The sequence below is a fragment of the Narcine bancroftii genome, chromosome 1 (genome assembly GCF_036971445.1).
Source record: "Narcine bancroftii isolate sNarBan1 chromosome 1, sNarBan1.hap1, whole genome shotgun sequence".
NCBI classification, from domain to species: domain Eukaryota; kingdom Metazoa; phylum Chordata; class Chondrichthyes; order Torpediniformes; family Narcinidae; genus Narcine; species Narcine bancroftii.
This window is the reverse complement of record NC_091469.1, coordinates 64,107,042-64,121,471: the sequence shown is the minus strand read 5'-3', so window position 1 is coordinate 64,121,471 and position 14,430 is coordinate 64,107,042. Positions and strand designations below refer to the sequence as shown.

The following is a 14,430-nucleotide window of genomic DNA, read 5'->3' as shown; positions in this document are numbered from 1 at the left end:
GGGTTCAGTTCAGTGGAACTAGACAGAAAAATAGTTTGACAGAGACTTGAAGGGCCAAAAGATCTGATTCTGTGCTGTAGTGTTCTATGGTTCCTTGGAAAGATATCATTAGTAGTGTCCCTAAAATTTCTTCCAAATCCATATAACCATATAACCACTTACAGCACAGAACAGGCCAATTCGGCCCTACTAGTCCATGCCGTAACAAATCCCCACCCTCCTAGTCCCACTGACCAATCATTCCATTGGAATGATAAATACCAGAATCTTTTCCAGGACAACATAAAGAGTCTGTCCTGAAAAGTTGACTGACCACTTCTTCCCCTGGATGCTGGTTGATCCATTGAGTTCCTCCCGCACCTTGTTGTCTGCTCAAGATTCCAGCATCTGTAAGTTTTCTGTTTCCCCATCACCAACACTGGGACTCTAATTACATTTGCCCGATTCCATCAGGTCATCCCTGTTGACGATCTGCTCTATCAGTGGACTTCATGTGATGTCTTGCAACAGAGGTCCAGTTTGAACTGGGGAACCTATCTCTGCAATCTCACATGAGCAAGACCTGGTACTGAATCAGAGTCCTTAGTCATCACGCTGGGATTCCCCACCTGGAGATTTAGTGGAATGAGTCATTTTTTTTGTCACTGTTTTTACAGTCTTAATTGTGGTTGAGTGGCAGCACACATCCTCATGGCGAACCGGCTCCACTTGTAATGCCATCTAGTGGGCCAGCCATGGGGAAATGGCGTCATCAGAGGTTTCTCTCTGACTCCAGCATCCCTTCCAACGCACACACTGGGCAGCGATGATGATGTCACAATGCACCAGGTGACTGAGCTCATGCTGCCCTTAAAGGGGCGTGCTGAATTTGAATAAAAACAGTGGCGGCTGTGTTTCTTCCACTGCTCACGTTACCACAGTGGTGACGCTGGCGAGCCCAGACATTTTTCTGGACTCAAAACACCAGGAGCCAGCCAACCGCAAGCCGCTCCTGACCAAACCAGAGGAGGGCCAGTCGATCTGGTGTTTCTACCACCAGTACTGAGGAGCACAAGCCCGTAAGTGCCGGCAGCCCTGCGGGTTTCGGGGAAATGACCAGGCCAGTTGCTGTTGATGGCTGCGATGGCTGGCCACACAAACAGCCTCCTTCATGTGATGGACAGATCCACCGGCTGCCAATTCCTGGTGGATACAGGGGCTGAGCTCAGCGTCCTTGCCCTCACAGCATTAGAGACACGCACCTGATCTTGAGGTCCAACCCTACGGGTGGCCAACGGCTCCACGGTCAGGACCTACGGCACCCGCAGGACACAGATCCAGATCGGGAAGGAAAAGTTCCACTGGAGGTTCGTCTCAGCCTCTGTGGGCACTGTGCTGTTAGGGGCTGACTTCCTCAGAGCTCATGGCCTACTGGTTGACATGAAGGGCAAAAGGCTGGTCAATGCCCAAATGTTCCACTCGACCCGACTGGACACAGCAGAAGCCCACCGGCCCAAAATCGCCGCCATAGCCGCTGCCAGAGACAAGTTTGATTAGATCCTCCACGAATTCCCCACCATCTTAGAGCCACAGTTCAACGCCACCCTGCCCCAACATGGGGTCTTCCACCATATCGCCACACAGGGCCTCCTGCTGCATGCTAGACCCAGATGGCTGCCGCCCGAGAAGCTCCAGCAGGCAAAGAAGAGTTCTCCAGGCTCCAGGAACTGGGAATCGTCCGGTGCTCGGACAGCTCCTGGGCATCGCTGCTTCATATGGTCCTGAAATCGTCTGGGGGATGGAAACCGTGCAGGGACTACAGTCGGTTGAACAATGCAACCAAGCTCCAGCAGGCAAAGGAAGAGTTCTCCAGGCTTCAGGAACTGGGAATCATCCGGCACTCGGACAGCGCCTGGGCATCAACGCTCCATATGGTCCCGAAATCATCCAGTGGCTGGAGACCGTGTGGGGACTACCATCAGTTGAACGTCAAAACCACTCCTGACAGGTACCTGGTGCCCCACATACAGGACTTTTCCGCCAACCTCCATGGTGCACGGGTCTTCTCCAAAGTGGACCTCATGCGGGATTACCATCAGATCCCATTGCATCAAGACGATGTGGGTAAGACGGCCATTATCACCCCTTTTGGCCTCTTCAAGTTCCTGTATATGCCCTTCGGTCTAAAGAATGCAGCCCAAACGTTCCAGCACCTCATGGATGCGGTTGGACTTTGTGTTCATTTACCTGGATGATATTCTCATTGCCAGTTGCAACCGCAACGAACACAAAGCCCATCTCCACACACTCTTTGTCCGACTGGTGGACTGCGGCCTCAAGGTCAACACTGCCAAATGCCAGTTCGGCAAGGAGTCCCTCCAGTTCCTGGGGCACACCATTTCGGCGGCTGGGGCCGTGTTGGCGACGGAGAAGGTAGCGACTGTTCAACGATCCCCCAAACCCTCCACCCTGAAATGCCTCCAAGAATTTGCGGGGATGGTGAACTTTTAACATCATTTCATCCCCGGAGCCGTGCGCACCATGCGCCCATTGTTCGTGCTCATGGCCACCAAAGAAAATATCATGATCAGAGGAGGTGCATAGGGCTTTCATCGCAACAAAGGAGGCTCTAGCCAGCCCCACACAGCTGGTGCACCCGCGACTGGAGGCACACATGGTGCTCTCCGTGGATGCCTCTGCTACGGCAGTGAGGGGAGTTCTGGAGCAGTGGTTCGATGGACAATGGTGCCCACTGGCCTTTTTCAGCAAGCAGCTGCACCCGCCGGAGCTCATTTACAGTGCCTTCGACTGGGAGCTCCTGGTGCTGTATTTTGCCATCCGCCACTTCCACTACTTCCTCGAGGGCAGGCGGTTCACAGTCTTCCCGGATCATAAGCCCTTCACTCAAGCACTGGCAGTGGCCAAGGATCCGTGGTTTGCCAGACAGCTGCGCCACCTCTCATACTTGTCTGGGTTCACGATCGACATCCAACACAGGGCCGGCAAGGACAATGTAGTGACAGATGCGCTCTCCCGTCCAGCCATCAACACTCTCGCACCCAACCTGGATTACGAGCAACTGGCTCAGGCACAGAAGCACGATGCAGCGACGCATGCCATCTTGGGCCTCAAACTCAAGGATGTCGGGGTGCCCAGCAGCCCGGACACATTGCTCTGTGATGTCTCAACAGGCACCCTGCGCCCGGTGGTCCCGCTGCACTGGAGGGTGAAGGTCTTTGAAAGTAGTCTCTAAAACTTTCTGCATTCAGAATGGTAAGGGTCTTTAATGATTCTCAAAGCCCTCTTTAAGTACTGCTCCCTTCAGATATCGTCACGAGAGGGAAGGGAGTCCCCAGCAATATTCTCAGCAGTTTTAATCTCCCTCTGTACTGCCCTCAGGTTTGATGTTTCTGCAGCTACCAAACTGGACTATGATAAGGCCAGCCAGGACACTCTCTTTTGTGGTGTTGGGATCATAGCTGGTAGACTTGCCCTCCTCAATCTCCTTAGAAAGTTTAGGCACCACTCCACCTTCTTGACTAAGCAGGAAATGTTTTGTGTCCACTCCAGGTAGTCTTTTAAATAGATGCTGAGGAATTTTGTACTTGCTGCTCTCTCTATGACAGAGCCACTGATGTGTAGTGGGGAGTGATCCTTCATCCTCCTGATGTCCACAATCATCTTCTTTAACTAGTCCATGTTGAGACTTGCACCACTATACAAGCTTTTCAACTTCCTCTCTGTAAGCTGACTCATCATTGTTGCCAATGAGACCAACTACCGTTGTGTCATCCACAAACTTGATGATTTCATTGGAGCTGAAGTTGGCGGTGCAATCGTGAGTTAAAAGTGTGAGTGGTAACGGGCTGAGCACGCAGCCATGAGATGCACCAGTGCTCAGTGTAATGGGTTTGTGTTTTTTTGCTGCCAACCCAGATAGTCTGGTCCACCACTTGGATTTGATGAAAAGGAATTATTGAAAAGGGAAACGTATAATTATTTAAAATGGAAAAATAAAGGGAAAGGATAAAGTTCTTGCAATGAAACGGCTCTTAACTGCAACAAATAAGTTATCACTGGCAAGGGTCCAATGGCATAAATAGCTGCTTCATTTGCATTGCAAATTGTGTAATTCCATCATTATAATACAGCCAAACATAAAGCTGACACTTTGCTTCCTGTGTTCTGATAAATATTCAGAATGCTCAGTTGCAGTATGATTGACATATTCGAGTGTGGGTAAAAAGAGTATGAACATTTCATCATATACAAAACCACTGACTTTTGTTGATTTCTACACAAGAGGTCTTCATAAAATATGTTTTCCTTTCAATGCATGGCCAGAGAAGTATTTTTTCCTTGTTTCAGAATCAGTGTTAATGTCAACATGGGCTGCCATAGGTCTGTTCTATAGCAACAATGATCTATTCATTCATCAGTAAAATGTTTTTGACTTTAAACCCTTATGCAAACTAAAATCCCTTTTCAACTTCATGGCATTTTGGACCTTGTTTCCCTGTAGGGCACAGAATGTGCAGCCAGTGCCTTTCCGTTTCAAGCAGCTGAAAGATATTGGCATTCAGGTTTGGAGTAATTCTCCCCTCCATTTCTCCATGACAGATCATTAGCCCAGGTATATCGTAGAACAAATCCTTGCAGACTGCCAGTCTCCAGGAAATCTGCCACTGACAGAAGCCATGTAATTTATATTCAGTACATGGATCTCCAGAATCTCAAGCAAAAAAAAAGTAAAGGTTGATGTTGCTTGGATTGGAACCCACTGGACCATTTTACAACAACTGAAAATCTATTCAGATTTTTAATGGTTAACATATTGAGTTGACTCATACTGACCTCATGGTTCTGAGGGAATACAGGGCTATCAGCTGTTCATGACTCAGGATGTCCTGGACTTCTGCACATGTGTGGTCCAAACCTAAAGTCCATGACAAGCTGAAGATCAGTTGCTGAAGCACTTGACAGCATGCTCTATTACAAGAATCACCACGGAATCAAGGGTGGAGCACTGATATGCGAAAACAAGGTATTTATAAAGCATTACAGCTTTACACCAGGGAAGGGTAGCATATAAATCTAGTTCATGTAGATTGCATAGAAGCACGTGACCTCTCTGGAACACTGTGGATTGCGGAGGGTTACGTGATCTCCCTGTCTGAAACTTATTTGGAAGTCGCATCACCTGCCAATCAAGGTTGGACTCTGGCCACCCATTAGTGCACACCTTGCCATTGGCTCATTTAAATGATTCAGCGTCATAATTGGCCAGACGCCCAGCTCAGAACAATATAAACTCCAACACATGGGACAGTTCTATCTCTCTTCTCCTTGGTCCTAACTACAAATGTTGCTTTACGCCAGGTCACTTAAATGTGGACATTATTGGAGGAGCCGTAGGTAAGGTGTGTACTACATTTTGCGTGGGATCGTAGTGTTGTTGGCAGTACTTGGCATTGAGCTCTCCCCACCCTCCCCCTCCAGCTGGTACAGGGAACCATGAGTATACATTTAAGTCCCTGTCTTGTTACAGTGTACATGTGGGAGAGAGTATGGTAGGGTAAGCAGCCACTAGTATTGAGGACCCTTGTGCTTGGAGAGAGTGTGGTAGGGTAAGCATTATAGTTTTTGTCTCATAGTGTAGAAGATGGGTAGCCACTGGTATCGGCATCCAACCTGGATCTGATGTGAATGTCTATATAGCTTTTAAGTAGTGAGAGTGATTAAGTATCATTTGATGTCTTCCCCTGTTTGATTCCCATGTGCACAATAAAGTTACCTCTTATTATGACTCTTGTGTCCAGACTCATCTCTCTGTGAACCCATCAAACCTGATGCTATTCCCAACACAACAATTGGCGCTGCGATCAAGATTCGAAGAGTTTTGGCTGGACACACATGGAGCGCTTACGATGTGGGAAATTGTGCTAATGAGTGTGTGTATGGGTGTCCTGTCAGGTGCATGTATTATCGTGCACCTGTTCATGAACAGGGATAGCAGGAGGTGACGCACAATCTATAAGGGAACACTGCAGTTGGAATATAAAATTGTTGGGTGGACCGATGATAGCCAGGGGATCAGCCATTTATTGGCTTGGCTGACAGACAACATCATGCCAGTAAATTGGATCAAGAGGCTGGACTCCAAGGATTTATGCATAGAGGTTCATGTTTGACCAATCTTGTTCAATTTTTTGAAGAGGTGACTAGGAATGTTGATAAGGATCGAGCTATGATGCTGTCTATATGGACTTCTGTAAGGCCTTTGATAAGGTTCCACAAGGAAGGATAGTTAGGAAGGTTCAGTCACTAGGTATTAATTTTGAGATAGTCAAGTGGATGCAACAGTGGCTGGAAAGGAGATGCCAGAGAGTCATAGTGGATAACTGTTTGTCAGGCTGGAGGCCGATGACAAGGAGTGTGCCTCAGGGATCTGTGTTGGGTCCCTTGCTGTTTGTCATTTACATTAATGATCTGAATGATGGGGTGGTAAATTGGATTAGTAAATATGCAGGTGATACTAAAATAGATGAAATTGTGGATAATGAAGAAGGTTTTCAAAAATTGCAGGAAGATTCGGACTGCTTAGAAGAGTGGGCTGAAAGATGGTGGATGGAGTTTAATGCTGATACATGTGAAGTGCTTCATTTGGGAGGAATAATCAAAACAGGACATATGTAGTAAATGGGAGGGCATTAAGGAATGTAGTGGAGCAGAAAGATATAGGAATAACAGTGCATCTACCCTGAAGGTAGAATCTCATGTGTATAGAGTGGTGAAGAAGGATTTTAGTATGCTGGCCATTATAAATCAAAGCATACAATATAGGAGTTGGGAAGTGATGTTGAGACTGTTCAAGGCATTGGTGAGGCCAGATTTGAAATACTGTGTGCAGTCTGGTCACCAAATTATAGGAAGGATATCAACAAGGTAGAGAGAGTGCAGAGAAAAATTTTAAAAAAATGTTACCTGGGTTTCAGAATCTAGATTACAAAGAAAGATTGAGCAGATTAGGTCTTTATTCTTTGGAGCGTAGAAGGTTGAGAGGGAATTTGATTGAGGTATTTAAGATTATGTGGGAGATAGGTAGAGTTGATGTGGATAGGCTTTTTCCCTTGAGGGTAGGAGAGATTGAAACGAGGCCATGAGTTAGGAGTTAAGGGGAAAAAGTTTAGAAGTAACATGAAGGGGATCTTCTTTACTCAGAGAGTGATGGGTGTGTAGAATGAGCTTCCGGGAGAAGTAGTGGTGGCAGGGTCAATTTTGTAATTTAAAGAAAAATTAGATAGGTATTTAGATGGGAGGGGAATGGAGGGTAATGGGCAGGGTGCAGGTAGGTGGGACTAGAGGAGAGTACTTAGTTCGATGCAGACTAGAAGGGCTAAATGGCCTGTTTCCATGCTGTAATTATTATATGGTTATTTGGTTAAGGCCTCCTTCTTTGAGCTTTGAGGAATCTGGGTTTCCAGAGGCCAGTGGGTGACATGGGGGAGGCCTATGGTTGCTGATATCCCTACTGAGGGGCCAGTGAGGTGTCATGTCAGATTTGATAAAACAGGATGCTCAAAAGGATGAACAAATTGAGTTACTCCATTGTGAGTCCCTGAAGGAGGCACTGGACACTGCCAGGTCACGTATCGGCAGCCTTGAGGCCAGCTAGTCAAAGTGTGGCAGCTTCAGGTGGCCACCGATCCAGCTGGCAGGTCGATCCTATGAAAATCAGGGTGAGACTGATACATGGTCGAGAGATAAGGATGTGTGGCTCAATCATGATGATTCTGAGGAGGCTGAGTCTGATTATGAGTGCCCCCTCCCCCAAATGGTGTCCTAGAGACTATACAAGACTAGTCGGTAACCACGTGGTCCTAGACCTGCCAGAAGGACTCCTCTGTTGGCATTTCACAATGGGGAAGTTGCTGAGAATGGAGAAGACCTAGTAACCCAGGACTAGTCCACCAAGGAGTTGGTCGAGCTAGCAGACAGATACCACCAACGGTTGGGCAAGCACCTAGCTGCATGGCTACTCTGGCTATGGGATGGGAGGCCCCCCCACCATTCACCTGGAGACCACCCTGGGCAGTCTGTTCACACAGCAGATGGTCAACAACTCCCTGTGAGTGCCGCCTAAAGGATCAGTGAGGGGACTACACTGTGGGATGGGGTGGTGTCTACGGTGCCTGCCAGGTTCCCTATGTTCTTAGACTGTGACTTGAAGTGCCAACCTCAGTGGCACACAGCTAACGAGAGGTATTAGGGAACAGGCCTTATACTAGCCTCTATGGGTGGGGCTCCTAGGCACAACCACCCTGAAGATGTCAGAGTTACCTTTGACTTGGTGGGGCACTTAGTTACCACTATACGTCCCAACCTCAAGGTCTTGCCCTTGATGGGACTGGCAACAGGTAAAACCATCCAGGAAACAACTGCCCAACTGGAGGAGCTAGAATATATAGAAAATGAAGCACCCATCTTGGTTCGCCATGTTGAAACAAAACACACGACATCAAGAATGGTGAGAACACATTCCCCTTGTCCCACAGGGACATTTACTATGCCCTAACATGTGTTGGCATTGATGGTGCCTACATATATGGCATCTATACCTCTACCATGTTCGCAATGTGGCAGGAGTACTGTGGAAATAAACTGCAAAATCCCGCACCACACATCGCGCCCACGACTGTGCTGCCCACCGTACTTCCCACCGTGCAGCCCACCGCACCCCCAACTACACAGCTTTCTGCTCCTCCCTCTTCCAAGGTAGCCCATGCTGCCCTCAGGGCAGAGATTATCTCCCTGGTGCAACAGGAAATCTCCAATACTAATACACAATTGCACCAGACACCACCACCCCCCCCGCTCTGTGGAACAACTCCATTCTGGTATGGAGGCCAGGGACCATGACAGATGCGTTCAATGGTCTGTGTGACCTGAGGCCATTTATTCCAGTGGGCTTACACAGGGAGAATGGAAATACCAAGTCTGGCCCATCCACAAAAATAGACACATGGCGCATGACTATCGACTACCGTAAATTAAATAAATTCTCCCCCACCCATGCCATTCCCGACGTGGTCGGTTTATTTAAGGACATCATGGGTAGGGGCACCAAATCCTGGTATGCCGTGGTGGACCTTGCCAATGCATTCTACTCTATTCCCTTAAGCCCCAACTCCCAAGATCAGTTTGTCTTTACTTGGGGTGGAACTCAATACACCTTTTGTCACCTCCCCCAGTGGTACGTACATAGCCCCATCCTCTAATAGCCTGTGATCTAAAAAATATTGCCACCCACCCCCACTCCCAAAGTCCATGTAAGCCATTCTTCTTTGGCTTGGCTTCGCGGACGAAGATTTATGGAGGGGGTAAATGTCCACGTCAGCTGCAGGCTCGTTTGTGGCTGACAAGTCCGATGCGGGACAGGCAGACACGGTTGCAGCGGTTGCAGGGGAAAATTGGTTGGTTGGGGTTGGGTGTTGGGTTTTTCCTCCTTTGCCTTTTGTCAGTGAGGTGGGCTCTGCGGTCTTCTTCAAAGGAGGTTGCTGCCCGCCAAACTGTGAGGTGCCAAGATGCATGGTTTGAGGCGATATCAGCCCACTGGCGGTGGTCAATGTGGCAGGCACCAAGAGATTTCTTTAGGCAGTCCTTGTACCTTTTCTTTGGTGCACCTCTGTCACGGTGGCCAGTGGAGAGCTCACCATATAACACGATCTTGGGAAGGCGATGGTCCTCTATTCTGGAGACGTGACCCACCCAGCGCAGCTGGATCTTCAGCAGCGTGGACTCGATGCTGTCGACCTCTGCCATCTCGAGTACTTCGACGTTAGGGATGAAAGCGCTCCAATGAATGTTGAGGATGGAGCGGAGACAACGCTGGTGGAAGCGTTCTAGGAGCCGTAGGTGATGCTGGTAAAGGACCCATGATTCGGAGCTGAACAGGAGTGTGGGTATGAGAACGGCTCTGTATACGCTTATCTTTGTGAGGTTTTTCAGTTGGTTGTTTTTCCAGACTCTTTTGTGTAGTCTTCCAAAGGCGCTATTTGCCTTGGCGAGTCTGTTGTCTATCTCGTTGTCAATCCTTGCATCTGATGAAATGGTGCAGCCGAGATAGGTAAACTGGTTGACCGTTTTGAGTTTTGTGTGCCCGATGGAGATGTGGGGGGGCTGGTAGTCATGGTGGGGAGCTGGCTGATGGAGGACCTCAGTTTTCTTCAGGCTGACTTCCAGGCCAAACATTTTGGCAGTTTCCGCAAAACAGGACGTCAAGCGCTGAAGAGCTGGCTCTGAATGGGCAACTAAAGCGGCATCGTCTGCAAAGAGTAGTTCACGGACAAGTTTCTCTTGTGTCTTGGTGTGAGCTTGCAGGCGCCTCAGATTGAAGAGACTGCCATCCGTGCGGTACCGGATGTAAACAGCGTCTTCATTGTTGAGGTCTTTCATGGCTTGGTTCAGCATCATGCTGAAGAAGATTGAAAAGAGGACCCTACAGAGAAGACAGAGATGCAGGGACTCGACTCCCTCAACTCTGCACTCTGCGCCCTTGGCTGGGTGATGAATCAGGAGAAAAAACAGGCTCCCAGCCAGATGGCCCTCTTCCTGGGAATCCTGGCCATAGGGATATGGCACTCTGGCCATAGGGATATCCCAGAGGTGGAACACATTAAAATTTTATTCACGACAGTGCTCACCAATAAGGCTGAAACCAAGGGCTACTGGCAGCAGCACAGCCCCCATTTTATCATGCTTCTGCACCCATTGTATGCCTTCCCCAGGAAGAAGACCACATTTTTTTGGGGGTCTGAGCAGCAGCTCGCCTTTGACATGGCGAAACAGGCCATCGATCAGGCACTGCCACTAGCCTCTTCACAGGCCGGAGTCCCCATCGATCCCCAGGTCTCAGTCACTACCACAGCAAATGAGTAGAGCCTCTGGCAGAAAATTAATGGTTGCCACTTGGCTTCTGGACAAAGACCACAAGCCTGTCTCCTGCTGCACCCCTTTGAACATCAGCTGCTGGTGTACTATTTGGCATTCTTCACCACGGAGCACCAAACGGCCAATGAGACTATCATACTCTGGCCTCACCTGCCCATTATGTGGTGGATTAAATCCTCTGATGCCACCCGCAAAGAGGGTTGTGCAGAGCGTTCCTCCATTGTTCAAAGGAGGTGGTACATTGACATCCGGGCAGAGGCAGGATCAGAGGGAGTGACAGGCTGCATGAAAAATCATGTCCCTCCCTGAAAGTCATGATCCATTTCCGGACGTCCCCACTGTCAATCCCATCCCCGTATCCTGGGGTCAGCTGTTTGACTCCCTTGACAAGAAACAGCAGCAGCAGGCTTGGCTCACAGACAGCTCGAGTCGGTGGAAGAATGGGAAGCACCTACGGAAAGCAATGCCCCTATACCCTGTCTCAGGAAGAGGCGGGGGATCTCGACAGATTGCAGAGCTGGCTGTGGTAGCTCTCGCAATTAAAGAAACAATGGGTCCACTCCATATCTATACGGACTCATGGGCAGTGGCGAACAGGATCACGAAATGGATGCCTCACTGGCACAACACCGTGTGAGAGCTCCACAATTGCCCACTGTGGTCCAGCAGTACCTAAGGTACATCTGGGAGCAAGTTGGGCAAAGGGCACTCACAGTCCACCATGTGGATGCCCATACCAACAGAGCTAAGGCAGAGGCTATACACAATGTCACTGTAGACCATGCAATGCAAATCTGCACAGCCTCCCCTCACTCTGATGATGTAGACTCTGGTACCTGAGCGACATAACTCAAGACCAGGCATGAATGGTGGTGGACAATTGTCCCACATGCCAGCAGGTTAAATCTCAGGGCTGGCCGGCTGGCACACTGGGGTACATTTGGCACAGCACACAGTAGTGGGCCAAGTCTGTCAAGTGGACTATGTCGGCCCTCTCACATGCCAAAATGAAAAGGCCTTCATACTGACATTGGTGGATACCTACTCTGGGGTCCTGGTGACAGTGCCCTGTGAGCAGGCCGACAAAGACAATGCCATTTGGGGACTAAAATACCTCTCCTCCACTTATGGAACACCATGGAAGGTACAGTCAAATCAGGGCTCACACCACGAGGTCCATCCAAGGTACAAACTGGGTGACAGAGTCTGGTATCTCGTGGCTGTTGCATATCCCCGACCACCCAGGTCAAATCGAAAGGATGAATGGTCTCCTCAAGCAAAAGCTGCACACACTGACACCCAACAACACGCAGCAAGAAGCGATGGACCATCTTAATTCACACCCCACTTAAGCTTTCAAGACATTTGGCTACATCTACACAGTAAAAAGTAGACATGGTTGACCTTCAGGACGAGGAATTCATGGTCTGGCCAGAAAGGGGGACAAGGAAGTATTCAGTGGGTTGCGTTCCCGGAAGTAATGTCATTATCTTGTTATTATACTAATAAACACTCCAAGAGAGAGTGAAGAAAAATTCCCACCCACCCTGCAGGGTAAATAACTTTATGAAATACCACTCTGTAGGCCACTTCCAGTTTGTAACCAATTCTCTCCGTTTTCTGGTCATCAGCACCAGTTGATTTTAGCTGTACAGGAACTTCCATTTATTAGCAGGTATAAACCTTTTCACAGGAACTTCACAGACTCTTTCAGTTGCAAGCTAGAGCTGTTGCCATGGAATCTCTCACAAGAAATTCAAGTTTAAGGACCTTTACAACCTTTGTTATGCACCCTTTAGTTATAGCCTTGTTATGGACTTTTCAATTGAACTTTCAGCTGTAGTAAGTGTTTACTCCTCTAATAAAGTCTTTCAGCTCAGTTAACTAAGTATAAATTTTTTAAATAACAGTGTTGCAGATCCATCGGGAACACAAGGACCCTATTTGGTCGGGGTTGGGGGCAGGTGGGAAGGGGAGCTGGTGAGGCATTATCATTTTGTTGGATAATGTGCCTTGTCCCTCATGCAGAAGCCACTTGTATATTGAGCCTCATGATTTGCATCTTTTTCGGCTCACATGGTCTCCCTGTCTGGGACATTGTGGATTGCAGAGTCACTTTCTCCCCTCCCTGTCTGAAGCCCCTTTCACACTTGCAAGTGATCCCAGGAATTAACTGCCAATCAGCCTTTAAAGTGTCTAGCGTGAAAGCAAAATCAGCTCAATGCCACCCTCAGATGACTCCGGGGATTGACGGCCTCGGCCCCTAGTTCAATCCCCGGCATCTGCAGATGCTGGTGTTGCAATCAGGCAAGTGTGAAATGGGTAATTGCATTGTGGGATTGAAATTATCCAAGTTTTTGGATGAGTGCAGGAACGTGAAGGAGGAAAAGATTAAAATGAAGGTATAAACTTTGCCATGGAAAGTCTCAGTGGGGGAGAGAAAGAGAGGAAATAAATAACAATAATGCACAATTTTTAAACAGTGTGGGGAAATTGGTAGCACAATAGCGCACTATAGCACTATAGAAAAGCAATGGTGGACCTGACTTCCCATAATGCCGTGCAGCAGAGAAAACCCTCTATGAATGCTCATGCATGCAGCTGGGCATACAGCCCTTTGTCTGCTGCATAGAATTCTGGGAGGGCAAGTCCACCATTGCTTTATCCCCACAGTATTTATAAATTGTATGCCACAGTGCTACTAACTTTCCCCTGCTATTTAAATTGTATGCGATAGTGCTACCAATTTTCCCACGCTATATAAATTGTGCGCTATAGTGCTACAAACTTTACCACATTGTATAAATTGTGTGCTAAAACACTACCAACTTTCCCACCCTGTTTAAAAATTGTCTTCTATAGCTACTTATTGCTGTCACTTTCCCATGGTCCCTTACAAAGCTTTATATAGGTCGGCACAACAACAATAGGAGCTGAAAGGCTCACACTATGCTGTACATAAAGCTTAATTATGTTATAATTAGGCATGATTCATTGTGTTCAAATATATGGATCAGGATTTAGGGCAGGTCCACCATTGCTCAATGCATCACGAAGGTAGAACAGTACTAACCCCGGGGATGGCATGTTGCAAGTGTGAACGTGTTCATTGTCGCAGTCAGGAGTGGTTGTGTGAAAAGCCAAACCCCCACTCCCTGTCCCAGGACACTGAACAGCCAATTTAGTGGGATGAAAGTGTGAAACTTATTTGGAAGTCGCATCACCTGCCAATCAAGGTTGGACTCCGGCCACCCATTAGTGCACACCTTGCCATTGGCTCATTTAAATGATTCAGCATCATCATTGGTCAGACACCCAGGTCAGAACAGAGGAACAATTCTTTCTCCCTGCTCCTTGGCCTTGACTACGAATGTTGCTTATACAAGGTCGCTTAACTGTGGAGATCGCTGGAGCAGTCGTTGGTATGCTGTGCACTACACTTTGAGTGGGACTATGGTGTTGTTTGGCACTAATTAGCATTGCTACAGGGTCCTGTGAGTG

The 14,430-nt window shown here is 48.2% G+C and overlaps 1 protein-coding gene and 1 long non-coding RNA gene across 8 annotated transcripts in view; one reads left to right on the top strand and one right to left on the bottom strand.

Moving 5' to 3' along the window:
- Positions 1 to 776, bottom strand: part of LOC138758883 (uncharacterized) — a 50,917-nt gene extending 50,141 nt beyond the window's left edge. For all 3 annotated transcript variants that reach the window (XR_011354521.1, XR_011354523.1, XR_011354522.1), the window contains exon 1: positions 609 to 776. This is a non-coding gene — a long non-coding RNA (uncharacterized lncRNA). The remainder of the gene's footprint in view (positions 1 to 608) is intronic.
- The window catches only part of syk (spleen tyrosine kinase), a 142,520-nt gene that overhangs the window by 13,979 nt on the left and 114,111 nt on the right, over positions 1 to 14,430 (top strand). The window contains exon 1 of one of the 5 annotated variants that reach the window (XM_069928387.1): positions 3,232 to 3,252. The exons of the other annotated variants lie outside the window; for them this stretch is intronic. The gene's annotated coding sequence lies outside the window, so the exon portion shown is untranslated. Of the gene's footprint in view, positions 1 to 3,231; positions 3,253 to 14,430 lie in introns of those variants that run through there. 5 annotated transcript variants of the gene reach the window in all.